Source organism: Peromyscus maniculatus, chromosome 6 (genome assembly GCF_049852395.1).
Source record: "Peromyscus maniculatus bairdii isolate BWxNUB_F1_BW_parent chromosome 6, HU_Pman_BW_mat_3.1, whole genome shotgun sequence".
Classification (NCBI taxonomy): Eukaryota; Metazoa; Chordata; class Mammalia; order Rodentia; family Cricetidae; genus Peromyscus; species Peromyscus maniculatus.
The window spans coordinates 133,423,053-133,450,728 of record NC_134857.1 but is presented as its reverse complement, the minus strand read 5'-3'; the positions used below and the strand labels follow the sequence as shown (position 1 = coordinate 133,450,728).

Below are 27,676 nucleotides of genomic sequence, written 5' to 3'. Positions count from 1 at the left end.
TGTTCTTCCCTGGACAAAACTATTTCTCCCACTCTCAGCCTTCCTGAGCTGCTTGTAGTTCTCTGTGTAGTGTTGAGGCACGGAGGGCTTTCTTGTTGATGCTTTTGTAGAAATGCGCCAAGATGTCAGTGCAAGAACTGAGGGGGCTTTGATGATGAAGACAACATAAACCACCCAGAGCTGGTCTGTTGTTGTTCCTTGTTTTTGCATGGAGAAGTGGACAGCTTTCTCCTCCCCTCTTTCTTGTTTTTTAGAGTGCTGTCCATTGATCTATACCTGATACTCTGTTTAAAGTGTAAATTTACAGGGTTGACCAGAAGTCATACATGAAGAGGAGGGTCAGAGGATGCCCGTGCACTGTTAGGGTGCCTGGCGTGCCGTCCTTCCAAGGCACTCACTTCTGACTGAATTGTCTGTCCTTCTGGGAGGACAGGAGTCAACAGGGAAGTGCCTGGAGAACAGGAAGTAGTCTAGGAATTGGGAGAGAATGCAGAGGCAAGTGTCCCTAGACTGGAGAGAACCTGAAGGAAGTTATAAATGGGCTCACTTTTGCTGAGGAGAGTTGCAGACCTGAAAAGAGAACAAAGAAACAATGACAAGCCAGGTGCTCCACAGCCCCAACTCAGAGTCCTGAAAACAAATGATCGTCTACTCAGCGTCTCCTGCCGTCATGGTGGGCTGTGATGCCTGCAGCATCTGGAGCAGGGCATTCAGAGCCCAGTGCCAGGACCCGGGGTATCTGTGCAGACGCAGATGGGGTACACTGGGCCTGACAAGGTTGGAGAGAGAAAAAGAATTTGCTGTTCATTGGCTCCTTTGGAGCATCAGTTAAAATAGGAAATAACTGAGAGCAAACAAAACATGTGGTTTTCGTCAGGTCATGGTTCTTGGTGGAGAAAAGATTGATTTTTAAGTAAAACAAGACCTGGCTGTATAATGGAATATTATGCAGCTACTTGAAACAAAGAGCCTTACCTTCTCACCATGCACTGCTCGAGTGAATTGATCGAGCCCTGGAAGAAAAGTATGGAGATGTGTGTAAGTGGTATGTGTGTGTAGTCACTGATGTGTAAGTGGTGTGTGTATGTAGTCACTGATGTGTCAGTGGTGTGTGTATTTCATCACTGATGTGTCAGTGGTGTGTGTGTGTAGTCACTGACGTGTAAGTGGTGTGTGTGTGTAGTCACTGACGTGTAAGTGGTGTGTGTGTGTAGTCACTGACGTGTAAGTGGTGTAGTCACTGATGTGTAAGTGGTGTATGTGTGTAGTCACTGATGTGTCAGTGGTGTGTGTGTGTAGTCACTGATGTGTCAGTGGTGTGTGTATGTAGTCACTGACATTCATGTGGGAAAAGTTTGCTGACTCTGGAAGGATAATGGAGTTACTCTTTAAGAGGAGAATGGAAGAATTGGGAGACATAGGAGACACCCCCTTTCCTATATGTCCCCCTTTCCTATATGTCACCCTTCCCATATGTCCCCCTTTCCTATATGTCCCCCTTTCCTATATGTCCCCCTTCCCATATGTCCCCCTTTCCATATGTCCCCCTTTTCCATATGTCCCCCTTTCCATATGTCCCCCTTTTCCATATGTCCCCCTTTTCCATATGTCCCCCTTTCCATATGTCCCCCTTTCCTATATGTCCCCCTTTCCATATGTCCCCCTTTCCATATGTCCCCCTTTCCATATGTCCCCCTTTCCATATGTCCCCCTTTCCTATATGTCCCCCTTTCCATATGTCCCCCTTTCCATATGTCCCCCTTTCCATATGTCCCCCTTTCCATATGTCCCCCTTTCCTATATGTCCCCCTTTCCATATGTCCCCCTTTCCACATGTCCCCCTTTCCTATATGTCCCCCTTTTCCATATGTCCCCCTTTCCATATGTCCCCCTTTCCTATACGTCCCCCTTTCCATATGTCCCCCTTTCCACACGTCCCTTCTCCCCCGCCCTCCATCCTCTAAGAACTCCCTTCTTATTTTTAGGTGGCTCTGGCTTCATGAGCAGCAGAGAGGATTGGGAATGAGACTCAGTAGAAGATAACATACACAGTACACACAACATCCCGTGTCCAGTCTCCAGAATGGGGGGAGGGGGTGGGTGGAGAACACGTGAAGAGTCCCCTGTACCGTTCATCGAGTTTCCAATGAAGGTCACATCTTGCATTGATACAGTTTAATATCACGGGTAGAAAGTTGACAGTGGCCACATTTCATTTTGCCAGTGTTATGTACAGTGGGTTTGCACGTGTGTGTTCAGGACCACACATCTTTATCACGTGCATACAGTTGTGTAACCAACTCCACAGTGAAGACACTGCACCTGTACCCAAGTCTGTCTTATCCTCCAAGCCCCAGGCAGCTCTCTCCTCCCCAGCCTTACCTTTGACAAACACGAATCTATTCTGCATCATCATAATTTTGTCATTTCAGAATTGCTATCTAAGTGGAATTATATAGTATGTAACCTTTGGAAATTGGCTTTTTAACGCTGTGTTATTACCTTGCAATTCATCTATGGTATTAGATATGTCAGTTCTCCTAGACAAAATAGTGTTGGGATTATGTTACCCTTTCTACAAATATGACTTTTAACTTAAGGGTAGACATCTGTCCATGGGCTGATGTGTTAGGGCATCTCCATCACTTCATTATTTATTTTCTCTTTGTTTCTGTGTTGTGTAAAAGTTTCCTCCAAGACTGAAGCATTCCATCCTGTGGGAAGCTCTTCAGAGGAGGATAAACAACTCAAAATAGCTGCAGGAAGTCCTGAATTTGAGCAGGAAAGGGTTGTCACACAGCACACCTCCCTTCCTTGGCCACCCACTCTTTCCTTAGTTACCGGAAGGTTACTTGAACATCTTTTACAACTCTGTATTTATTTGTTTATTTGTAGTATCTTTGAGTTTATCACTGAATGATTTTCTTGGTGGCTTCGTTATGTATACAATATTCATATGTAAATCAGTGAAGTCTATTGGTAGTGTATTCTTTTCTTTCCTTTTGAATTATTAAAAAAATACCTATAAGTTAAATAAAAAAAAATGAAGTAAACTGAATGAAATTGGGCTCATTCAGGACAGCTTCCCATGCTCAAGTAGATGGCACCCTACCACGCATATTGATGGCTCTGAGGACATTCAGTGGGTTAAAACAAATAAAAAGGACATGGAGAGTTGTGAGGGAATAATGGTGGGGGGGGCGTGGGGAGGAGTAGATCAGAGGGGATGGGGGTGGGCTTGATCAAATCACATTGTATGCTGCATGTATGAAAGTCTCGAACAAGAGCAATAACAAACTCAAGTACTCCCAAATGCTTGCTCACTCTAAATAAATGAAAGAAACCAAATCTCGCCTGTGCCCAGTCCTGCTATAGGCAGGAAAAGAAGTAAACATCGAAGAACTTCGGAAGGAAGAGCTTGTGTTGGCTAAGAAAGCATTCTTTCAGAAATTCCTATGGCCAGCATTATTCATGATAGCCAGAACCTGGAAACAACCTTGATGCCCCTCAACTGAAGAATGGGTAAAGAAAATGTGGTGCATATACACAATGGAGTATTACTCAATACTCAAGAAATTTGCAGGCAAATGGATGGAACTAGAAAATATCATCCTGAGTGAGGTAGCCCAGACTCAGAAGGACAAACACAGTATGTACTCACTCATAAGTGGATACTAGATGTAAAACAAAGGATAACCAGACTGTACCCCACAGCTTCAGAGAAGCTAGGTAACAAGGAGGACCCTACGAGGGATTCATGGATTGCCCTGGAAAGGAAAAATAGATGAGATCTCCTGAGTAAACTGGGAGTCAGGGGAGGGCAATAGAGGGGAGGGGATGCGGGATGAGAACATAAGGGAATGGGATGGTCAAGCTGGAACAGGGGCAGAATGGGAGAGCAGTGGAAGAGGTATCTTGATAGAGGGAGACATCATGGGGATAGGAAGAAACCGGGTGCTAGGGAAGTTTCCAGGAATCCACAAGGATGACCCCAGCTTAGACTACTAGCAATAGTGGAGAGGGTGCCTGAGCTGGCCTACCCTGGTAATCAGATTGGTGACTACCCTAACTGTCATCATAGAGCCTTCATCCAGTAACTGGTGGAAGCAGATGCAGAGATCCACAGCCAAGCACCAGGACGAGCTCTAGAAGTCTAGTTGAAGAGAGAGAAGAGGGATTCTATGAGCAAGGGGTATCAAGATCATTTGGGGAAACCTACAGAGACAACCAAACCAAGCCAGTGGAAACTCATGAACTTTAGACCAACAGCTGTGGAGCCTCCATGGGACTAGACTAGGCCCTCTACATAGGTGAGACAGTTGTGTAGCTTGATCTGTTTATGGGGCCCCTGGCAGTGGGATCAGGATCTACCCATGGTGCATGAGCAGGCTTTCTGGAGCCCACTACCTATGGTGGGACACCTTGCATAGCCTTGATGCAGGGGGAGGGGCTTGGTCCTGCCTCAACTGAATGTACCAGGCTTTGCTGACTCCCCATGGGAGGCCCTACCTTACCAGAGGAGGGGATAGGAGGTGGGTCGAGGGAGAAGCCTGTGGGGGAGTAGGAAGAGGGATGAGAGGGGGATCTGTGGTTGGTATGTGAAATGAATAAAAAATTTCTTAATAAAGAAAAAAAAATCCTATGGCATGCCCCAGAAGCTGAAAATCCAGGGCTGCCCAGGTATGGTGGTTTGAAAGAAAATGGCCCCCAAAGGGCACTATTAGGAGGTGTGGCCTTGTTGGAGGAAGTGTGGAAGCAGGCTTTGAGGTCTCATATATGCTTAAGCCACGCCCAGTTCCTGTTCGCTGTGAATCAAGATGTAAGAACTCTCAGCTCCTTCTCTACTACCAGGTCTCCTGCATGCTGCCTTTCTTCCCACCATGACAATAATGGACTAAACCTCTGAAACTGTAAGTGAGCCACCACAATTAAATGTTTTCCTTTATAAGAGTTGCTGTGGTCATGGTGCCTTTTCACAGCAATAGAAACCCTAACTAAGAGAAAAGTTGGTGCCAGAGTCTCCAGTATTGCTGTGACAGGACTGACCATGTGTTTGCTTGGGACTGTGGATTAGAAAAGCAGTTAAGTAAGTGCTGCTTAATAGGCCATACTAGTAGGAGCATGGAAGACAAGAGTACTGAATGTGATTGATGAACTGTCGGGGGCTGGCTCAAGAGGTTTCAGAGGAGAAGAATATTAATATATGCCCTAGAGATTGTTCATGTGATATTTTGGTGAAGAATGTCATTGCCTTTTGCCCTTATCCGAAGAGTCTGCCTAAGGCTAATGTGATGAGTTTTTTGGATTAATTTTTTTTGGCAGAAGAAATCTCAAAACAGCCTAGCCTAGTATAGATTGTGGTTATTAGTGGTAACTCTAATGAAGATTTATACTGAAAAGGAGCAAGCTGAGCAGGGTAAACTACAAAATTTAAAACTTGAGGGAAAAAAAGCACCAGGAAGTGTAATGTAGCTAAGTCCAGTGTTCAAGGAGATAAACAGATTAAGAAATGGAATAAAGGGAGTGGTGACCTCAGGGCAAGATCCCACCCAGCTAAATTTCCAATTTGTGAAAAGAAATTAAAGAAAAGCTTAGACAGGGCAGTGGTGACACATGCTTTTAATCCCAGCACTTGAAAGTCAGAGGCTGGCAGATCTCTTGAGTTTGAGGCCAACCTGGTCTACAGAGTAAATTCCAGAACAGCCAAGTGGTGAAGGAACCCATCAAAAACAGAAATCTGGTGAAGATGTATTTGAATGAGGGGGCCATGTTCCAGCCCCAGCAAGCTGCAGAATTTGGCAGCTTCAGCCATGTGGTTCTGGCTTAGAGTCAAGGAATGACTAAGAAAAGCCACTGAGGACAGGCATGTGTGAGGGGTGTCCCTGAATGGAGACCTAAAGAAGCCATTGCGTGAAGCTGTGAAGTTGAAGCCTGGATTGCCTTGGATGTTGGAAATGCCAGAGCCATGGGATACCTGCCGAGGAGAGCTGCTAACAGGGACTAGAGCTAGCTCACAGGAAAACTAAGTACATTGCAGGCAACAAAGCTCAAAGGAGCCGGAGATCTGAAGAGTGTTTGGACTTCAGAAATCGACATGCAGAGTGTTTGGTCTTGCTTTGGTCCAGTATTCCCTCACTATGCTCCCTTCCCTATGTTTTGGAATGGTATTGTATATCACTGTGGCATTATATGTTGGAAGTATGTGATCTGCTCTTTGATTTTAATTTTATAGGGGTTACAGTTAAGAATTTGCATGAATCTCCGAAGAGATTTGAACTTTAGACTTTTAAATAAGTTTGAGAATGTTGTAGACTATGGACTTTTGAAGTTGGACTGAATGTGTTTTTGCATTATGATATGTCTACAAGCTTTGGGGACCAGGGAGTAGAATGTGGTGGCTTGAAAGAAAATGGCCCTCAAAGGAATTGGCACTATTAGGAGGTGTGGCCTTGTTGGAGGAAGTGTGTCACTGTGAAGGGTTTTGAGGTCTCATATATGCTGAAGCCATGCCCGGTGTCTCAGACCACTTCCTGTTGCCTGTGAGTAAAGATGTAAGAACTCTCAGCTCCTTCTCTAGTACCAAATCTGCCTGCATGCTGCCTTTCTTCCTGCCATGACAGTAATGAACCAAACCTCTGAAACTGTACGTGAGCCAGCACAATTAAATGTTTTCCTTTATAAGAGTTGCTGTGGTCATGGGCTCTTCACAGCAATAGAAACCCTAATTAAGACACTGGGCCTCCTAAGCACAGAGCAGAGAAAGCCATGTTGCCCTGTACCCAGATCTTGTGGTAAAACCACCACTTGCCACTTACAGAAGAAAACAGGGAACTGCATTCCACTCCTTATATCCTCTAAAACATTATTAAAAGAGAAATTAATATTGGAACCTGTCTCATGGAGTTGTCATGACAAGTCATGAAAAAATATAGGCAATGTTCTCTGTGTCAGATCTGATTCACAGAAAATCTCACACAAACTGTGTCTGGTATATAATGGAACTGTCCCTTGAGCATCTAACAAGTCCAGATGGTGCACCATGACCTGGTCATTCTCCAGCGTGAAAAGGCAATGTCACAGACATGCATGCAGACCCTTCAGACTCCCTGCTCCTACTGTGTAGACAGTACCCTGGCTTCATGTCTTCCCGTTATAGCCAGATCCTACACATTCCCATGCTTGCTGAAGGGCTCACTCACTGCTTCTTGGCTTATTTCTGTACACTGAGACTGATGGTCTTGATACTTGCAATGTGATGTAGTTGTTTGAATGTTAAAAAAAAATGAAAACTCATTGCTAAGAATTGATAAGCTTTTACTTTAGCAAGATGACCAGAAGTTGTCAGAACTGAAGACTTTGGAACAATCTGCTCAACCTTTTCCATTCTTTTCTATACCCTTGTTATTGGATGTTTCTAGAAACTAGCTTTCAGGGGATGTATCATTTGTATATTTTGTGCAGGACCTGGGGTATGTCCCAGTGACACCTGCAGGAGCATCTTATGTCACTTTTTTGTTGTATGAAAGACCATCCAGACCTACGGATGTTTCTTGCCATCAGAATGGCTGTCATAGGCCGTTCTGACCACATAGCAGGTTGACTCTTGGAGAAGTCTTCCTGGACACTTACTTGCCATGTAACTTTTATCGTGTGAAGCCCTGGCTCTATTTCAGATGAGCAGAAAATAAATCAGAGCAAAGAATATGTTGCTCCCCTCAGGCCTCTTCTCCTTATAGGTTCTTACTCTGTTTTTAAGTTTGAGCTCGTTTTGACTATAGGTTCTTACCCTGTCTTTAAGTCTGAGCTCCTTTTGACTACATGCATGGTTCCATTCCAGAACTTTTGCTCTTCCTCTCTCTTGCTGACTTAATTTTATTCCAAGCTTGAGTTTGGCCATAGTGTCTTTTCTATTGAGAAAACTACAGAAGGTTAACACTAAGGGCAGCTAGAGCCACAAGAACTCACCGCTGCGGGTGCCATCTGTACCTGTCACACGCAGCCAAGCGGCTTTCCGTGAGGGGACAGAATCTGAGCATGGCTTCTGCTTCTGTGGGTGACAGAAATGTGCCTTTGGAGGAGGGGGGAGGGGAAAGGGGGAGGAGGAGGGGGAGGGGGGAGAGGGAGAAAGAGAGGGGAGGGGGAGGGGGAGGAGGAGGGAAAGGGGGGAGAGGGGAGGAGGAGGGGGAGAAGGAGAGGGGAGGGGGGAGGGAGGAGGAGGGGGAGGAGGGAGCTGGAAGGTTATGTGGCTCAAGGGAAAAAGGATTCTGGAACCTGGTCAGCTTTGTCCTCTGGGAACTGAGAGCAGCCTTGTGGGTGTCTTTCCTCTTCTCGCTCATCTGCAGAAGTCAGTTTGTACCAGGTGTCTAACTAGGTACGGGGGAAGGTGGGGTCGTGAAAGTGGATTGTGAGAATGAAAGGGAATGATGGGGACAGGGCTGTCCCAAGGGAAGGGCCCAGGGCTTGCTGATTTAGAACAGGAGGGTAGCAGTGAGGGGGACATGGGGGACGCCTGTCCAGTTGCATGCTTCCTTAGCTGTTCTGTATGGAGAACCCGAGTATTAGGAGAAGCAAAGACACGAAGAGGCAGGTGTGGCAGCCGGGACAATGCGTCTACACTAAGAAGAGAGGGTGAAAGGAGCAGAGCAGAGGGTCTTCCAGGAATAGGAGAAAAGCCACAGAGAACTTTTAATTTTCTTAGAATAGACAGGACCAGGCACTTCACAAAACAGGAGAGCAGCATGAACAATAAATAAACAAAGGGCTATTCAGCCTTGTAACTCATTAAGGAAATATAAATTAAAACTGCAACAGCACACAGATCCTTAATAACACACAAAAATGATTGCCTGAACCAAATGTTCATATGGATATCTAACAGGCAGAACTCTTTCATATGTGGGAATAATTAGTACAGTGACTATGCAAAGTTTTTATTCCCATAATCTATTAAAATTGATTGTATACATACCCCATACCTTACATTACTGATCCTAGGTGCATATGCAAACTCGTGAGTGTCATGCATGCATGCTGTGGATGTTTTTATTTGTGGTAACCATATTTTAGAAATAAAAACAAACTGTCCATCTAAAGGAAAGGTTGAATTACTGGCTATTATATCATAGAACATTATGTACCATAAAATGTGGACCATTCTCACAGTGGTAAGAGCCAAGAAACTTCAAATGTCAAGGTGTACATGCAGCATGATTTCTTTTAAGTAGAATTCAAAAAGTAATATATGTTTGTGAAAGCATTTGTCTTTAGGGAACAGACAGAAGGCTGTGTTTGGTAAAAGGTATATGAGGTTTCTGGGGACCTCATATTGTCCTATTTTCAAGTGTTTGATTACGGTTTCATATGCATGATCGATCTGCAATACTCCATCTCTATGATTTCTTCCCTTTTGGTGAACTGCATGTTGGCATATGGTTATTTTTTCACTAGGGAGATGCAGTCAGGGGTCTGTGCACCTCAGGTAGGAATCTGCAGAGACCAAAGCCAGCCGGGTGAACAGATGGGCTTTTGGTGTCACGTACAGGACCACGGGTGTGGGTTTCCTTCAACTCCGAGGCAGCTGCAGCCCCAGAAAGTCCACCCAGCGTGGGGGGCGACTCATGAAAGCTGCATCCCCAGAGTTCTCCTCCTGGAATCAGTGTCTCCTCTTCCCAGTCGTTCTCAGTGTGTATATAACCCTCTCAAGTTGTCTTTAAAGAATAGAGTGTGCTGTTGCTGCAACGGTATCACCGGACCTGGTCATCTGCTGCCCACGCCCTTCCTCACGCTTCCTGAATTGTGCTGGCAGTACAGAGTCGGACGGGTTCTCAAAGCATCCCGAGCCAGAACTGACTATGCTGCTTCTCAGGTGTGCATGTCAGTCAGCGAGAGGCTGGGTGCTGGGACAGTCTGTGGATTCTTCACATGTGGGAGGAAATACAGTGACTACACAGATGATGGTGGGCATGAGAGAAACGCAGAGATTAAGTCATACTGGGCCTTTCTATATTGAGACCTAAAGGGGCTAAAATACTAGGTAATGCTGAGCAGGAAAGACTCTTCTGTGATTCACAAAAGAACCAAAAATTTCTGAACAGAGGATTAGCTTGAATAACACAGGGGCTTTAGTGGGCATGGCAGAAAAAATTCATGACACAATGTAAGGGACCAAACCAAAGTCAAGGGACCCCTGGGATCTGAGCCAGCATTCTGCACAGGCCATCTCCAAGAACCCTGCTGTCTTCTATACTGTGCATAAGCCGAGGGAGACACAAAGGAGCCAAGAAGGAGAAATGGGCATCTGTGGGCTCACAGCAGAGACGAGAATGGAAAGAGCCACTTAGGTGAGAGGAAGAGTCCAGAGAGAAGGACAGAAGGACAGGAGGATGGGAGAGCAGGTGGCCAGTTTGGTAAGAAGGAAAGTATAGATGACCACTGGGCCAGACAAACCACAGTGCCTGATGAGATTAAAATACAGCGCACTGTGGCCAGAGTGTAGGAGAGGAGAAAGAGCTAGCGTGTTTAGTCATTGCAAACCCAGAGAGTCGGGGAAAGGTCAAGGCTGAATAATGAAATTTCTAGGGTTATCACTAAAATGGCTTTTTAAAAAAAGAATGTAGAAGTAAACTGATAGGAAAAAGGGGCAAGTTTTTTTTTTAATAATTCAAGTTTTTTTTAATCAATAGAAAATGAGAAAAATATAAAAACAAACAAAAATAAGAAACAGCTTGGAATATGTCAGATTCCAGTCTGGCTATATCCATGTTTCCATTAAATATGAATGCCCTAGATTTTTCAGGCTTACATATCGAGACCTAGAAGGGAAAAGGAAGCGGTGTGAGAACTCTCATCTAAAGGCAGCCCAGGGGCCTGCTGGTATTGAACATTGTGGGCTTGTGGGCTGTAAGGCAGGAAGCTATACTAGAGAGAGAGGGGCTGTCATAGTTAACAAATGGGTGATTGCCAGCCATACCGAAAAGCTGAGAAGGTAGGTGTGCATCTCATATAATGAAATCCTTAAAGCAGAACCCAACAAAATGAAAAATCCAAGGAGATAAGTCCACGTGTTGGAGTTATGGTTCTAATGATCTGCCCTTGAACTTGGAGCGTGAGCTGACAGCATCTGAATTGGAACACTGGGGTGCAGATGTGGGGTGTCCCTTCAGGCTTGTTCATTTAAATGTTTAGTGCACAGCTTGGGGTGCAGCGTTGGGGGGAGAGGGAGTCTCCCTGGAGGGAATGGGTCACTGGGAGTGGGCCCTCAGGTTTTATAGCTGTAGCATGAATCCTAAAAGGTCTTATTAATAAAAACTATCCCAGAGCCAGGTATTGGGGTGAACAAGCCACAGCTAACCTCACCTTGCTAATTCCTCAGTGGATCCTTTTTCCTCAGACTGGAAGCCTCTGTGTCCTCATCCGAATGGATCTCGGCTGAACTGCTGCTAAAAACCTAAGAGTTTAACAGAGACTCTAGTTCCTGGTCCTCACACCTTAAATACCTTTCTGCATCCTGCCATCACTTCCTGGGATTAAAGGCATGTGTCACCATGCCTACCTATTTCCAGTGTGGCTTTGAACTCACAGAGATCCTGATGAATCTCTGCCTCTGGAATGCTAGGATTAAAGGTGTGAGTGCCACCATTTTCTGGCCTCTATATCTAGTAGCTGTTCTGTTCTCTGACCCCAGGTAAGTTTATTAGGGTGCACAATGTATTGGGGGACACAATACCACCACAGTAGGCTGGCCTCGCCTCCTGTCCGTGTCCAGCTGTGCGTGTGATGTGAGCAGCAGCCTTGCTGTCCTGCCGATGTGCCCTCACCCCTTGACAGATCATGTCCCCTCTGACTTTGAACCAAATCATTTCTCTTGTAAGTCACTTCTTGTCAGGCATTGGTCACAGCAGCAATGAAAATCCTATTGTTGATTCAAGGGATGGGGGTGTCTCTGGGGGTAGTAGTTACGTGCAGCACAAGCATGAAGACTTGTGTTCAGATCCCCAACACGCAGGAAAAGCTGGGTGTGCATGTGACGTCCAAACACTGGGTTGGGGAATGGAGACATGAGGAATTCTGGGGCTCATTGGCCATTAGCCTTGCTCCAGGTTTAGCAAGTCCCCATCTCAAGGGAATATGGTGGAAAGTGATTGAGCAGGACACCAATGCTCTTCTCAGCATGTACACATGGGCATATATACCCACACATATGTACACATGGGCATGTCCACCCCACATATATGTACACATGGGCATGTCCACTCCATACATATACACACCATACACACACACACACACACACACACACACACACACACACACACACACACACTAAACAAACAGAAAAATAAAAGGAATGATTTGAATGATCCAGTTAACAAACCAGATTGGCGTGACATGTTGGCACCACATGTAGTTGCTACACAGTCTCTTCAAGGAAACACATTATTTGACAGAGTTGATGAGTACTAGTCAATAACGTAAGGTTTTAGAAAAATTCAGTGATTGGAACCCTATAGAAGATTTCTTCTGATCACAATGAATTAAGCTATAAATCAACATCAGAAAGGTCATAGGAGCATACCCATATCCTGTGGCCAGGAATCCTATCCCTACATTCCTAACACATGTAGGTACATTTGGCATGAGAGGAAATGCCCAGTCATGTTTCATAAAAGCTGGAAATAATACTGTGCTCATTAACAGAATGGGAAAAATAAATGTTATATCCATATAGTGCATTAATACTCGATGAAAGAATGCTTCCACACAGCCCCATCATGAGCCTGGGAGATACGATGGTGAGCAAAGCCAGATCCAGAGAGAAGCCCATGAGATTCCATTGGAAGATTCTGAAGCAAGCAATGCTTAACTATGAGGTTGTGACTCACAGTAGCATTTTTACATTTTATTCACATCTTTAAAATGCATATGTAAAAAAACATACTCCATAGGAAACACCTCAAGATGGGAAGCAGCAGAAGTGTTTTTGAAGAGCAGAAAGATGATAAACATTACAAGTGGAGAGGATTCTGTAGAGTTCATCCTTCACGACCCTTCCACTCAGGAAGCACGTGCTCTGTACTCGGTTGGTTATGAGTCTTCCCCGTTTATTATAAACAGACATATAGACACACAGTCTCTTAAACTCTTGTAAACATCCTTTCTTACCTTTATACTCCAAATGAGAGCAGCCTGATGTGGCAGCTGAGGATGGGACCCCAGAGAAGGTCTGCTGGGTTGTCCCAGCTGTGACTTAAGGCACGTCTCTTCAACCCCGCTTCTAGCTCAAAATGAAGTAAACAGAAGCTGCAGTACTAACCACCGAGTACGGCAGTGCTGCTTTGAGAGTGAAATGGCTCACACATTACTTAAAACAGCATCTGGCACAAAAGGAGGCCCTCTATAAATGTTTGTGATTGTGGCTATAATTACCTTGAAGGTTTGGATCGTTCCTTATATTTGTTTTAAATCTCTAATCCCTAGGACTGTGCTGAGCAATCAGGAAGATGGGGGGATTCTGGAAGGATGGAGGCAAAGCTATTTTGGGAACTGTTTTCTCTCTGTGGGTGAGGATGAGCGTACACTATGACAGGTTTGGCTCATGCACCGGGAACTTGCATATAGCTACATACATTAGTCTGTTGGGAATGAGATGCGAAGAATGTTGTCTAACCTCCAGTGGCATCCAAAGACCCCAGAAAAGTGGCTTGGTGATCTGTTAAGGTCGCCAAGCAATGGGTGCCAGTGACATGTGGCCCTAGTCCTGTTTCTGTGTGCTCACCTTGCTTCCATTGCTAAGAAAGATAAGGACTTCTAGCAAGGACATGTGCCAGTCATTTTCTAGGAGCATAATAAGCTTCCAGAGCACTGCAATCCAGTGTACGGATAGTGTGGAACTGAACTGTACTGACAAGTAGTGAATCTTGAGGGATGAGTTGGGTCTGGGAAAGCTTAGTAGTTTAATTTGTAGACTCTGAAGTCCAGATTTGAGTTTGGTTTACCAGATAGGTGAAATTTCACACAATCTTTAACTTGTTAAGACCTTGGACTCCTCATTTGTATTTTCAGTTAATAGGAACTCCACAGGGGTTTTCTAAGGATTAAATGAGAAATGTGCTTGGTTTGTGGGCCAAGCAGTCAGGAAATCAAGCCAGTACCTCCATTGTGGGTGCTGCCTTTTTTATTTCAGCCAAGAGAGTCTGACAAGATTGAGCTGAATGGTGAATGTAGCTACGTGAGCTTACCAAATGAGCTACTTTCTAATTTTAGAAAATTCATTTGTTCTTGTTCCCCTGACAATGTGAGCGTTTGGGCAGGATGTATGCCATGATCCAGATTTGGCATGGGAGATGACGTAAAGCAATGATGTAAACCTTCCTGATGCTGAGACCCTTTAATACAGTTCCTCATGTTGTGGTGACCCCCCAACCATAAAGTTATTTTTATTGCTACTTCATAACTATAATTTTGCTGCTGTTACAAATCTTGATATAAATATCTGTGGTTTCTGATGGTCTTAGGCAACCCTTGTGTCTTAGTCAAGGTTTCCTTTACTGTGAAGAAACACCATGACCACAGCAACTCTTATAAGGAAAACATTTGATTGGGGCTCACAGTTTCAGAGGTTCAGTCTCTTATCATCATGACAGGGAGCATGGGGGTTTGCAGGCAGACATGGTGCTGGGTCTGAGAGTGCTATATCTTACAGGCAACAGGAAGTCGACTGAGACACTGGGTGTACCCTGAAAATAGGAAACCTCAAAGTCCACCCCCATAGTGACACACTTCCTCCAACATGGCTACCCAACAAAGCCACACCTTGTAAAATGGTTGTTCCACCCCCAGAGGGGTCACTAGCCATAGGCTGAGAACCACTGATGTAGAGCTGTAGGGATTGTCTTAACCAGCTGGTAACTATGGGGGTCACTAGCCACAGGCTGAGAACCACTGATGCAGAGCTGTAGGGATTGTCTTAACCAGCTGGTAATTGTGGTGTTTGAGGCGGATCTAGGACCTCAGCTTCCTCAGTGTCAGCGTTCTTCTCATTCCTCCCTGGTCTGTGTGTATTCTTTTATACTTCAGAAAATTGTGTGCATGTGTGTCTGTGTGTGTGCATGCATGTGTGTGTGCACATGTGTGCCTGTGTGATGTGTGAATGTGTGTGTCAACATTCTGTTGTGTTGGCATGGGTGCACACATGCCACATTGCATGTATGTAGGTCAGAGGACAGCCTGTGGGTGTTGGCCCTTGCCTTTTCCACTGTGAGATAGACTCTTTGCCATTGAGTAAGCCATACTGGCCCTGGAGCTTCTGATGGACCCCTGTCCCCACCAGCCCAGCTCTCTAGTAGGTGCTAGGATTCCAAATGCATGTGTTGTTTTTTCTAAGTGGGTTCTGGGGAGCTGAACTTGGGTCATCAGGATTGTTGGAAAAGTGCCTTTACCCGGTGAGCCTTCTCTCCAGCCACGTTTACATTCTTGCCTCCTGATAAAATCAAGGAGAGAACATTCATCCCCTCCTGGTGATTCCTACAGAATACCAGGATGGTACAGTGCCTCGTCCCTAGTGAGTGCTAGGTAGAGACCACACTGAAGGGTGGCTAGGGAGAGGATTCAGTTAGAAGAGTGATTGCTACACAAGAGTGAGTTTGTCTTCACCAGGTAAACGTTAGGTGCAGTGGAGCTTGCTTACAATCCTGATGTTAGGAAGCAGAGACTGGAGGATCTTGGGGGCTCACTGGTCAGCAAGCTCAACTGCATCAGAAAGCCCCAGTTCCCAGCGAGAGACCCTGTCTCAGAATACAAGGTTGGGGGCTAGAGAGACGGCTCTGCGGTCTTCCAGAGGATCTGGGCTTGCTTTTCAGCGTGCACACAGCCATCTCTAACTTTAGTTCCCAGGGATCAGATGCCCTTCTCTGGCCTCCATGGGCAATAGACACACACATGGTACACACACCTGTGTGCAGGTGAAACACTTGTATACTCAAAATAAAGTTTAAAAAACTTTTAAAACTCCACAAAATGGTGGCAGCTGAAAAACAGCTCATGAGGTCATCCTCTTGCCTCCCAGTGTGAGTACACACAGGGCACCCACATCCACACAAACACACATACCTGCACACCTGCACGTCAATAATAAAGAAACGGACTGTGCTGGAGGGATGAGTGGCGTGCTGACTTGGGAGCCTCTCACATTTCGATCTGATGCACTCCTTCCCTGCTCCTGTGTATCGCAGACTCCCAGGGGTTAGCCTGAGTGAGTGGCTCCTCTTTTGCTTTTGTTCCCGGAGGTCTTGGAAGGCAACTTTTGTGTCTACTTGGATTTTAAATTTCCCAGCTTCTCAGTGTACATTCTTGCCTGTCCCTGAATCTAGTGACTATAGCCACACAGTTTCCTGCTTTGAACAACAGAACTGTGGTGAAGGTAAACTAAGCAGAACGGTATGCTGTCTTAGCTGTAACTGGGAAATCTCAGGCAGCGATGGGATGAGGAACGAACGGTCTTACTCCATTTTTGTCAATAGCATCTGGGCCCTGCATTCTTCTTAGCACATGATGGCTACTGTGGGTCACATGTGCTTTTCCATAACAGGACCATGGACAGGCAAAGCCTCTTCCTAGGAAGTAAATAACTTGCAGATAAACCCAATAACAAAGCAGTCATAGGCCAGGATGCCCTGGGTCTCCAGGTGAGTCCCAGGTGAACCCTGGACCAGTAATTCTCAGCCTCATTTACCATCTCATCTCTTCTCGAGTCCTCAGATGAGGACAGGGATGGGTTTCTCTGCTTTCATGCCGGGTCAACCCAGCTGCGGAAGCTTTTCGTCCACTCCATTTTAAGTAGTTCCACATAAGAAAAAAAAAATGTCATGGGAATATCCAGACTTGGGCAGATAACAGCCCTACTCTACATCCTGGTTATTAACCCATAGGAAAGGGAGGGTGGTCTTTGGATGGCTTGTTATCCATGCTCAGGGCTGGATGCTGAGCCCTTTTCAAATATAGTCTGAATAAAAATGGGGCCCCACGCCTTGTTTTGCCCATTAGATAGCATTATCTCCATGGAACACCAATTCGTATCTCTTTGTGCCATGTGTGGTTCTCACATACGGGATTTTAATAACCTCCATGCTGCGCTATGAATTTATAAGCAGAGCTGATGGAGGAACGGCTCCGCGGGACTTTATTTTTTCATTATTACTCTTTTGAAAAACGGGCTGTCTCACTTCTGAGAGGCTCTCTGACAGCCCTGGCAGTGCTGTGGGAGTGGTGTGCGTCTCACTACAGAAGGAATCAGCACTTTGTTTCTGCTGTCTCTCCCTTACTCCCTCGCATGCCCCCATCCTGCCTTTAGCAGCCCCACAATGCCCTGCAACACTGGACTCCAGGCTGCAGTGAGTGATCACAGAAAAACAGGCTTCCCACCCCAAGCTGTAGTTCATCTTATGCTCCTTTTTCTGTGCATCCTTTTAAACATGATCATGTTTCCTCCATATGATTCCGTGTGTTCAAGGAGCCCCTTTGGTAGCTCTAAAGTCACCCAGTCCTGGGGGGCGGGAGGGAAGGATGGCTTTGTTATCCCATCCTTAAGAAATTGTCTAGATTTTGTCAACTGGAATTTCTAATGATATCAATAAACCTTCATGCCATGCTGGTGGGCTTGTTCACTGATACATCTTCTGTAGTGTTTGGTATCATAGCCTTTGTGGTGAATCATTCAACAAATGTCTACTAAGTGTCTCTCAGATGTTAGACACCATGCTGAAGTTGCAAGGAGAATAAAATGATTTCATTGTTTTTATGAAGCATTATATGACTGTTATTGTCACTCATCAGTGTTTGGTTTTGAGACAAAGTCTCTCTCTCTGTTGAAGCAGCTAGCCTTGTACTCTCCTGCAGACAAGCAATCATCCTTTCTCAGTTTTCCAAGTGCTGTGCTCACAGGCATGAGCCACCACACACAACTGTAATTAGTATTGTGGCTAACATTTCAGTTGCAAGTTACATCTCAGACATCTTTCTAATAGCACTTAAATCTCCACTTTTCATTTCTCTAGTAAACATTCCCATAAAAGTCTTACAGTCTTGTCTGTAAACAAACAATCCAACTCTGTCGTTACCTCATATATTTGATCTTCAGACCCATCTCTCCTTTTCATGGTACCCATTTGAAGGGACCAGCTCAAATAAGGAAGAGCCTACGAATCTGTCCTTGCCAGCTGTCATAGCCTTTTTATTACAAATCCAAGCCTGTTATAGATTGAATCCTTCTGACTCAATGTAGTTCTTTATCTGAAATTTCATATTAGCCCTCGTGGATGTTAAAGCAAAATGCAGGTTACAAAAGCAATTTTTTTTTTTTTTTTACAGGGTTTCTCTGTGTAGCTTTGCGCCTTTCCTGGGACTCACTTGGTAGCCCAGGCTGGCCTCGAACTCACAGAGATCCGCCTGGCTCTGCCTCCCGAGTGCTGGGATTAAAGGCGTGCGCCACCACCGCCCGGCTACAAAAGCAATTTTTGGAAAGTTCAGCATCGGAAAGGTGCCAGGGGCAAAGTCCTTGAATACCCAGTTCCAGACTGTCTAGATGCCTGGTAAGAATCTCCTGCTAGGTGTTTTTAAATGTGGGCATGCCTTCTTGCATATATTCAGACATGTCTGTGTGGTGTGGGCGCCGGCTACCGAGAGTATATTTGATAACATCTCCAGTTCAGTAGGAAGTTGGTAATCCGTGTGACCTGGTGGCTCCACACTCTTGACGATGCCTCACAATTCAGTGCACTTAAAATTTAAGACATACGCTCTGAAAATTACCACAACTGTGTAAGTGAAGTGGGTCTGACTCAACAGTGATGCGGGTGACACACGGAAATCACTCTGTGGTAAATACACCTGGCCCAGTGCATCTGCCTGGACGTTCTGACTTCCAGGCTGCTGACTGAACACCTGCTCTGGGCATGGTGTTGGTAAGTGGTGAGCATAGTGAGAACAGGCATGTTCTCAGGAGAGCCTGGCAGATGACCCAGTGGACTAGTGGTTGTGCTGAAGAAGTACCTCTGAGGTCAAAATCTGGGTTTCTGTGGAGGGCCTCGTGGGGAGGGGTTTGACCTGAGCTTCATGGATGGTGAGGTGAAGACGTCCTGAGGAAGCTGGAGGAAGTACCTGAAAAATGGGAGGGGATGGAAGAGAGGACTAGGGGGGAACAGAACCAGTGTCCCCAGTCCCTAGGCTGAGGCCAGAGTATGGCATGATTTTTGAAAACCCTCGGGAAGTTGAGTACTTCTTATGTACTGAACTTGACCAGAGGGTCTGGATCTAAGGGGACTGAAGCCACTTGAAAGGGGAGCTGCCTCTACAAGCACTCACACTCACACATACACACTTACACACACTCACATACATAACCCGGAAAATTTAAAAATTTTTTACATTCATTCATTGTGGGAGGCAGTTCCTGCCCCGGAACTCATATAGAGGCCTCTGACTTCAACTTGCTGGAGTTGGTTGGCTGTCTTCTCGCACTGTCTGGGTTCTCGGGTGGTGAGAGTCACCTTTACCCACCGAGCTGCATTTCTGGCCTCGTTTGTTTGTCCTTACACAACTTACTTGATGTGGAGAGAGAGCAGAGGAGTCTCCATGCTCTGGGGAACTGACACAAAGGAGGTCCGCCCGCCAACCATCTCAGGGTGTCTGCGTCATGGGTGATTTAGTTCTCTGCTTCTGCAGAGTTTGCACACTCAGCCTTAGCTTTTTGTACCATTTATTAAGAATGTACATAACTTAATTTCTCCTAATACCAAATGATTTAAAGCAGCTGGGTAGTTGCTTTCTCCATCATGAATAATCTGCTAGCACTCTGCATCAGTGTAGCTCAGCAACCTTTAACCCCATTTCCAAGTGCAAACTCAATTATGCATATGATTCTTATGTTAAGGGCCTTTGATAGATTTCCCTAGCTCATTTATTTATAGAAACAATTTGTTATTTATTGTGGTTCCATGGTCTTTTATTTATGTGTTTATTTTGCTTTGGTGGAACCAAATTTTCTTCTAATAAGTATTTCTTGAGTATACATGGGCTGTGGGTACATATGTTGCTCCATATAAATAAATGTGCATGATTCCATAATTTTGCAGCTATTATTATCTTTTCTTTTCAAGATAACTTGAAATGTTATCTTTAAATGTGTTGATCCAGTGAGAGGGACTTTGAAGTTAACTAATAGAGATTGTTGACCCATCTACATCATTGATACGTTATCGGTGACCAACACTTTAACACCAGGATCCTTCAAATTCCCAAGCTTGGCTAACACCACTACAACCTCTGCCGTAGGTATCTACTTTTAATAATAAGCAATGGAGCACAAAGGAATGTCTGCACAGAAGATGGGTGCCTCCTAAGGGCTCTTGGCTCCCAAGACTAAATGTTGTTGGTGGCTTTGGCAGGGCTCAGAGGGGCCCGGCTGCCGGGATCTGAACTGCCGAGGGCTTGCCAGCTCTGATTGTGTGCTTCACAGCTCCCCAATGCCAGGGATCTCTGTGCCAGGAAACAGGAACCAGTCTAGAAAATAAACTGGATTCTCTTGCCTCATTCTCTAGTAGAAGAAGCTAAGCCTACATATCTTAGTTAGAGTTTCTGTTGCTGTGATAAAGACCAACAGCAGCTTGGAGAGGAAAGGGCCATTTTGTCTGGCCCTTTCAGGTCACCCTCCATCACCGAGGGGAGTCAGGGCAGGAACTGAGGGCAGAAGTGTGCAGGGCCATGGGAGGGCACTGCCTGTTGGCTTGCTCCCCATGGCTGCTCTGCCTATTTTCTCGTCCAAGCCAGGACCACCTACCCAGGTGTGGCACACTGCCCATGGTGAGCTGGGTCCTCCCACATCAATCATTAATCAAGAAAATGCCCCAAAGACATTCTCACAGGCCCATCTGATGGAGACATTTTCTCAGTTGAAGTTCTTCTCCTCAGGTGACTCTGACTTGTGTCAAGTTGCCAAAACCGAATCTAAGCAGGTCACTATAATCATCATAAATAGCCATTACATTTAAAAAGGGACAAGGACTGGTGCCGACAGTCTCTTCAGACCTTGTGTAAAGGATTCTCAGGTGAACAAGAGACTTGTCATGTGAGATAGTGTATTGGACACTTAATGCTATGACCTCGCACACAGCCAGGTGGTTCTTTTTTGTCCCCTAATCCTTTTACCTCATGCATTAGTGAAGTAATGACTTCTCATCGTTGGGACGTCATACCCAGCACACACCTGAAGGAGTGGGTTTCTTTTGACTCACGGTTTCGGGGCACACAGCCTGCCTTAGCTATAATCTTCTTTCTCTATCCTGTATGTTTCTCTTGACTGTCATGTATTTTTCCCCATTTAATTTTCAACAATGAAATGTTTTGTTTTGAATATAAAAGTGAGGCATAAATGTGGAATCATTTAATTCAAGAACAACCGACATTTAATACAGTCCTTACTGCCCTGAAATGATAAACTCTTGTGAAAAACACAAGAAAAACCTAAAACACAGAAAACAAAACAGAACAGAAAACCCAACATAACATCACACCTCACACAGCGCTTCAACTCATTAAATCTGCTGCTTAGATGTTTATTGAGATTCCTTTTTTTAAGAATGTTATGTGTACATGTGTGTGCCTGAGTATATGTATGTACACATGTGCATGAGATGCCTGAGGAAGCCAGAGGAAGGCCTCACAACAATCCCCTAGCACTGGGGTTGCAGGCAGTTGTGACATTGGTGCTGGGAACTGAACCCAGGTCCTCTCAAGAGCAGCTTTTTGCTGTTTCGCCCTCTCTCTAGCCTTCTTTATTTCTTTTGGACATGGGTTCCTCAGCCAGTTTGGATTGGATAACTGTTGGGGGAATGGTATAGGGACTTTAGAAGCACCCTTGGCATCTGCTCCCAAAATTCAGTTAGTGCTCACCAGTTCTAATAACCAAACTCTCAGAGGGCTGATAAGATTACTCAGTGGGTAAAGGCACTTGCCGCAAAGCCCGATTATCCAAGTTCGATCTCCAGGACCCACATGTTGAAGAGGAGGACTCTGCTTGTCTTCTGACCTCCCAGTGTATGCTGTGATAGTACACACACGTGTGCACATACACACTCACTCACTCACACACAAACAAAGAAATACAATAATTCTTGTGAGGTCTGCAGCCTTTGCTGAGTGTGTCCCAGGAGCAGGACCGTCCCAGGTGATAACAGCTATTTTAGACGCACATACCTGAAAACACCTGATGCGTCGATTATGTGGTAAGCATCCAGTGTCTTCCTCTTTGTAGCTTTGCAAGACTGAACCTCTCCCGTCTTGTCTCATTATCGCCATGAGCGCTCACATTTCAAAGCTAATGTCCAACGCTGGGCAAGTCTGAAGGGCTGGAAAGTAAACACCTCCCTCTTTCTTTGCTCAGTTGTCCAGCAGTGGAAGTCTCCCAGTTAGAGAGCTTGTTAAGATGTATTCTGTCAGATGAAAAGGGCTATTTTAATAACTCATTATCATTCTTAGCATGGACCTTTTAATTTAGAAAAAACAATGGATAATTAGCATTTTGGCTTATCACTTTTTTTCATGAATACAAATAATTTGATAGACAGACAACCAAGAGAGGCTTCATTAAATAATGGGTCCAATCAGCTGGGGACGGGAGTAAATTAGAGGATAGACTTCAGCCTGGGAGTTGGAACTCGGGGCTTGGTGACGATGTCATTCATTTATCCAGTGTATTTTTGTTGATTGACCTGAGGCTGCAGTTCAAAAAATGAGAGCACTTGTCAGCTGGTGAGAACCAGAAGAGTCCAGCTCAGCTCGGGGAGCTGTTGGCCACTGCGTTGAACCTGCAGCTGAGGCGGTACTTGGAGGTCTGCGGGCTGCTGACTCCCGGCTGATGGCCTGTGACTAATGTGGACATGCTGGAACTTCTTCCAGGGAAGGAGCCTGGTCCAGACTCGCTTTCTCACGTTCATTATACACCTCACCACTGTGTTCCCTGTAATGTCCAGATTTAGAAAATGACACGTTACATTCAGAATATATTTATATTAAAAAAAAAAAAAGACCAGCTAATACCTAATCAAGATTCTATCCTGAAATTATTTTCCTTTGGGACATTTTAGGGTAGTTTATCCTTTGGTTTCTGTTAGATGCCTAATGCTGTGTTGGGAAACAACTTAGAAGTACCTTACCCAGGGAGAAGACAGGTCTGTGGTAGAATATTATTTTAAGATGTATTACTTTTGTTTATGTTGCATTTGTTTAACTCTGTGAAGTTGTGTTACTGTGCCTGTCTAAAACACCTGATGGTTTAATAAAGAACTGGTCAATAGCAAGGCAGGAGAAAGGATAGGCGGGGCTGGCAGGCAGAGAGAATAAATAGAAGGAGAAATCTGGAAAGAGGGAGCTGAGATTGAGGAGCCAGAGGAGGAGAAGGACTCCAGGGGCCAGCCACACAACTACACAGCGAGCCATGGAATAAGAGATTTACAGAAGTAAGAGAACAGGAAAAGCCCGGAGGCAAAAGGTAGTCAGAATATGTGGTGGTATTGTGTTCCCCAAAATATTGTGGACCTTAATAAACTTATCTGGGGTCAGAGAACAGAAAAGCCACTAGTTAGGCAGTGATAGCACACGCCTTTAATCCTAGCATTCCAGAGGCAGAAATCCATCTGGGATCTCTGTGAGTTCAAGGCCACATTGGAAACAGCCAGGCTTGGTGACTCACGCCTTTAATCCCAGAAAGCAAGCCTTTAATCCCAGGGAGTGATGGTAGAAAGCAGAAAGGTATATAAGGCATGAGCACCAGAAACTAGAAGCATTTGGCTGGTTAAGCATGTGGCTGGTTAAGCATTTGGCTGGTTAAGCTTCAGGCTTTCTAGCAGCAGTTCAGCTGAGAGCCATTGGGATGAGGACACAGAAGCTTTCAGTCTGAGGAAACAGGACCAGCTGTGGAACTGGTGAGGTGAGATAGCTGTGGCTTGTTCTGTCTCTCTGACCTTCCAGTATTCACCCCAATAACTGGCCTCGGGTTTGATTTTACTAATAAGAACTTTTAAGATTCCTGCTACAGGAATAAGTTAAGGAAAGCTGGTAAGAAACTAAGCCAAGCTAAGGCTGGGCATTTCCAGATTTCTCCTGGAAATCTGGACATTGTGGAAATGTCTCCATGTGTGATTTATTTGGGAGCTGTGTGGTGGCTCCCCCCAAAGAATAAAAAACCCCAACAACACAGGTCACCATTGGAAGACCATCCCTGGCCATGGTGACTGTCTTTTAAAGCTTGTCAGGCAGACCTGACAACTGTCCCCAGTGTTTTCTTGGTGTGTCTTCTGTAGGGGAGTGTGGAGAACTAGATCAGAGGAATTATTCCCACCATGAATTGGGAGAAAAATTCAATTCACAGTTCCTACTCTACATTCTTTATCCTGCTCTGTGTATCCTGAAGTGGCCTCTGATGTCTTCCCTCCTGTTGTTTTCTGAGTAGCGTCTCCCTATGAAGCAGGCTCGTGCCAGAAAGACAAATGAAGGTATCAAGTGTATGATGTGTTCAGAAACACATTTGGCTTTATTACTAACATCTCCTAAGAAAAATGACTGAGACCTGAACTCTAAACAGAGCAATTTAGTTCACTGTGTTGATACTGTGCTGGAGATGGAAAAGGCTCCGTTTGCCCTTGTAAAAATGTTATGAGTGCTTATGTTCATAATAGGGCAATTCATTATTGATCAGTACCTCACAACTGAGAAGTGGAGACCCTGGATACCCTAGAGCTTTTGTGTGTGCAGTAACAGTGGTGAGAGCCCAAATGAGGCGAGATGCACAAATGCAGAGTAGAGCCTGGGGTGTATGCCTTAGAGGAACCATCATTCTGAGAGGAGAGCCCTGGGTCCAGTTGCTAAGACATCCTCATGAGGCTTACAATGTATTCAATTTTATTCTAGGATGTCATGGGCAGATAAAGACTACTCATAGATAACTGAAAAATAGGTGTCGGGGTTAAAAATACTTAGGAAACCTATATCAAAATGCATGCCTAGGTAGTGGCAGGGTGGTATTTGAGTAAGTCTGATGACAGACAATGCATGCACTCCTTGAAGCTGGTCATGAGCTCTGCATTACCGCAACACATACTGGAGAGAAGCAGCTTTTAAAAGATTGACTTTGTGCTCACAGAGTCATAGGTTCAGACCGCCCTAGTTGGTTTCCTGTTGCTGTGATAAAACACCACGACAGAAAGCAACTTAGGGAGGAAAGGGCTCATGTGGCTGGCATATAAAGCCCACAGGTGAAGGACAACAGAGCAGGAACCTGAAGGCAGGACATGAAGCAGAAGCTTGCTCCTTGTGGCTTACTCAGCCTACCTTCTTAGACAACGCAGGACCACCCACCAGGAGGTGGCACTGCCCACAGTGAGCGGGGCCCTTCCACATCAGTCATTAACCAAGAAAAATGCCCCACAGACCTCTAATGGAGGCTGTTTTTCAGCTGAGGTTCTTCTTCCCCGATAACTATAGCTTGTGTCAAGGTGACAAAAAACTCTAACCAGGACACAGCCCATGACAAGGTGACTTCTGTATTGGGCCTATGGCAGCACATTGTATCTGTAGGTTTTTTCCCTCCTCTTTTGGCTCTTTGCTCTTTGGGGGGCCTGCCACCCAGGTCCCAAAGAAATACACCCAGAGGCTTATCCTTCCTTATGAATGCCTGGCCTTGGCTTGGTTTGTTTGTTGCCAGCTTTTCTTAAATTATCCCATCTTCCTTTTGCCTCTGAACTTCTACCTTTCTCTATTTCTGTACATCCTTCTTTACTTCTTTCTCTGTGGGTTGCTGTGTAGTTGGGTTGCTGGCCCCTGGAGTCTCCCCTTTCTCCTCTTTCTCTCATTCCTAGACCTTTTTTCCCTCTTTTTATCCTTCTGTTTATTCTCTCTGCCTGCCAGCCCTGCCTGTTTTTTTCTCCTGCCTTGCTATTGGCCATTCAGCTCTTTATTAGACCATCAGGTGTTTTAGACAGGCACAGTAACATAGCTTCACAGAGTTAAACAAATGCAACATAAAAGAATACAACACATCTTTGCATCATTAAACAAATGTTCTACAGCCTAAACAAATGTCACACATCTTAATATTCCACAACACATTTCAGGAACAGACAGAAAGGGAAGAGCATCATGGGGGTGGGGTGTCACGGAAGGGGAAGAATGACATGAAGAGGGAGAGACTTGTAGAGGGAGGATGCTCTGGAGTGGGGAGATGCTCATGGAGGTAGACAAGTGTCGTGGACAGGGGTAGTGTCAAGACTGGAACCCATGGCAGAGCAGTATTTGGCCAGGAAGTAATGAGGAAGAAACAGGGGTGCCCTTCAGTTAAACGAAGACCTAACTAGTTCCCGCTTTAGAGTTCCCTCCACTGACACCACTTGATTTTGTGGGGAGGGATACTGGTCATAAGATTACTGTACTGACTTTGTGAAACTCTTGTCCAGTCGTTTAAGATGAACTGGGAGTAGGTATGGCCAAGTGAAAAGGGTTTTGATATCCAAATTTATTCTATATAATTCACATTTTCATGTTAAATTGTCAACATCACAGTATTAATTGCTTCTATATTAAAGTCACATCTTCATAACTTCATAACTTCATAACTTATTGGGTAATACTTACTTATGGATAAGTATATGCACTTGGTCCCAAAAGTGCTGATGATATACTTATACCATGCTGAACTTCTTGCCCTCTGTACTAGGTGAACATGTAGTGGAAATAGTGCCAAGGTTGGAGCTGTTACTGTGCTCTGCCTGAACCTCTGGGCTTCAGAATTAGTGATAATTATATATTAGCAATAGACAACAGAGAAGCACTTGTTTATAGTAGACACACAAACATACTACACACATATGCACCCATGTACATGGGCACCCATTTTAATAAAAAGTAGGTTTCTTTTTCCAGAAATTGTTTTGGCCTTGTGGTCCTCCTCTCCAACTTTCCCTAAGGTTTCATACCACTGCTGTGAGGACCAGCCTCCATCAGGGCAGGGCTTGGTGGGACCCAGTGGAGTCAGCAAACTGAGGATTTTTTATCTGAGGGAGTAAGGGAAAACACACACTCTCTCTTGATGGTTTCCTTCTGACTTTTCCTTTATTCTTCTCTCTCCTTATTTTTCCTCTACATCTTTCCTGGTGTTTTCCTTCTCTCATTCTTGATTTTTTCCTTCTAACTCACTTTATTTTTTTCCCTTACAACTTACATACTCCAGCAAAATCTTTCAACCAATATAAAAATTACAATGTGGTTATATTCTATTTTTCAAGTGAATGATTACAATGGATACAAGTAAAAAAAGAGCACATTTTGCATATCCCTTACATGTTTAAACATTTTATGTATAACAGATGAAAAACAAGTTGTCCCAAGAACCCACATACAGTCATGCCCAAGCAACTTGTTGCAGATTAACAGGGTGTGAGCAAGCAAGGTATTGTTCTCAGCCAGTTCTTCTGCTGGCAGGCTGCATTTTCAGGTTACAAAGAAAGGACAAATCATTTTATTATTTATCTCAAAAGGTAATCTTATAAGAAATCTTAGAAGAATCACAAATCTAAACTCTTATACATGAAGAAGAACCAGTTAACTCTGTCTTAAATCTTCAGGGTGCATACCC

At 44.8% G+C, this 27,676-nt stretch overlaps 1 protein-coding gene across 5 annotated transcripts in view; it reads left to right on the top strand.

The window, feature by feature from the left end:
* Positions 1-27,676, top strand: part of St6galnac3 (ST6 N-acetylgalactosaminide alpha-2,6-sialyltransferase 3) — a 537,327-nt gene that overhangs the window by 273,033 nt on the left and 236,618 nt on the right. The window contains exon 1 of one of the 5 annotated variants that reach the window (XM_076575267.1): positions 23,887-23,977. The exons of the other annotated variants lie outside the window; for them this stretch is intronic. The gene's annotated coding sequence lies outside the window, so the exon portion shown is untranslated. Of the gene's footprint in view, positions 1-23,886; positions 23,978-27,676 lie in introns of those variants that run through there. 5 annotated transcript variants of the gene reach the window in all.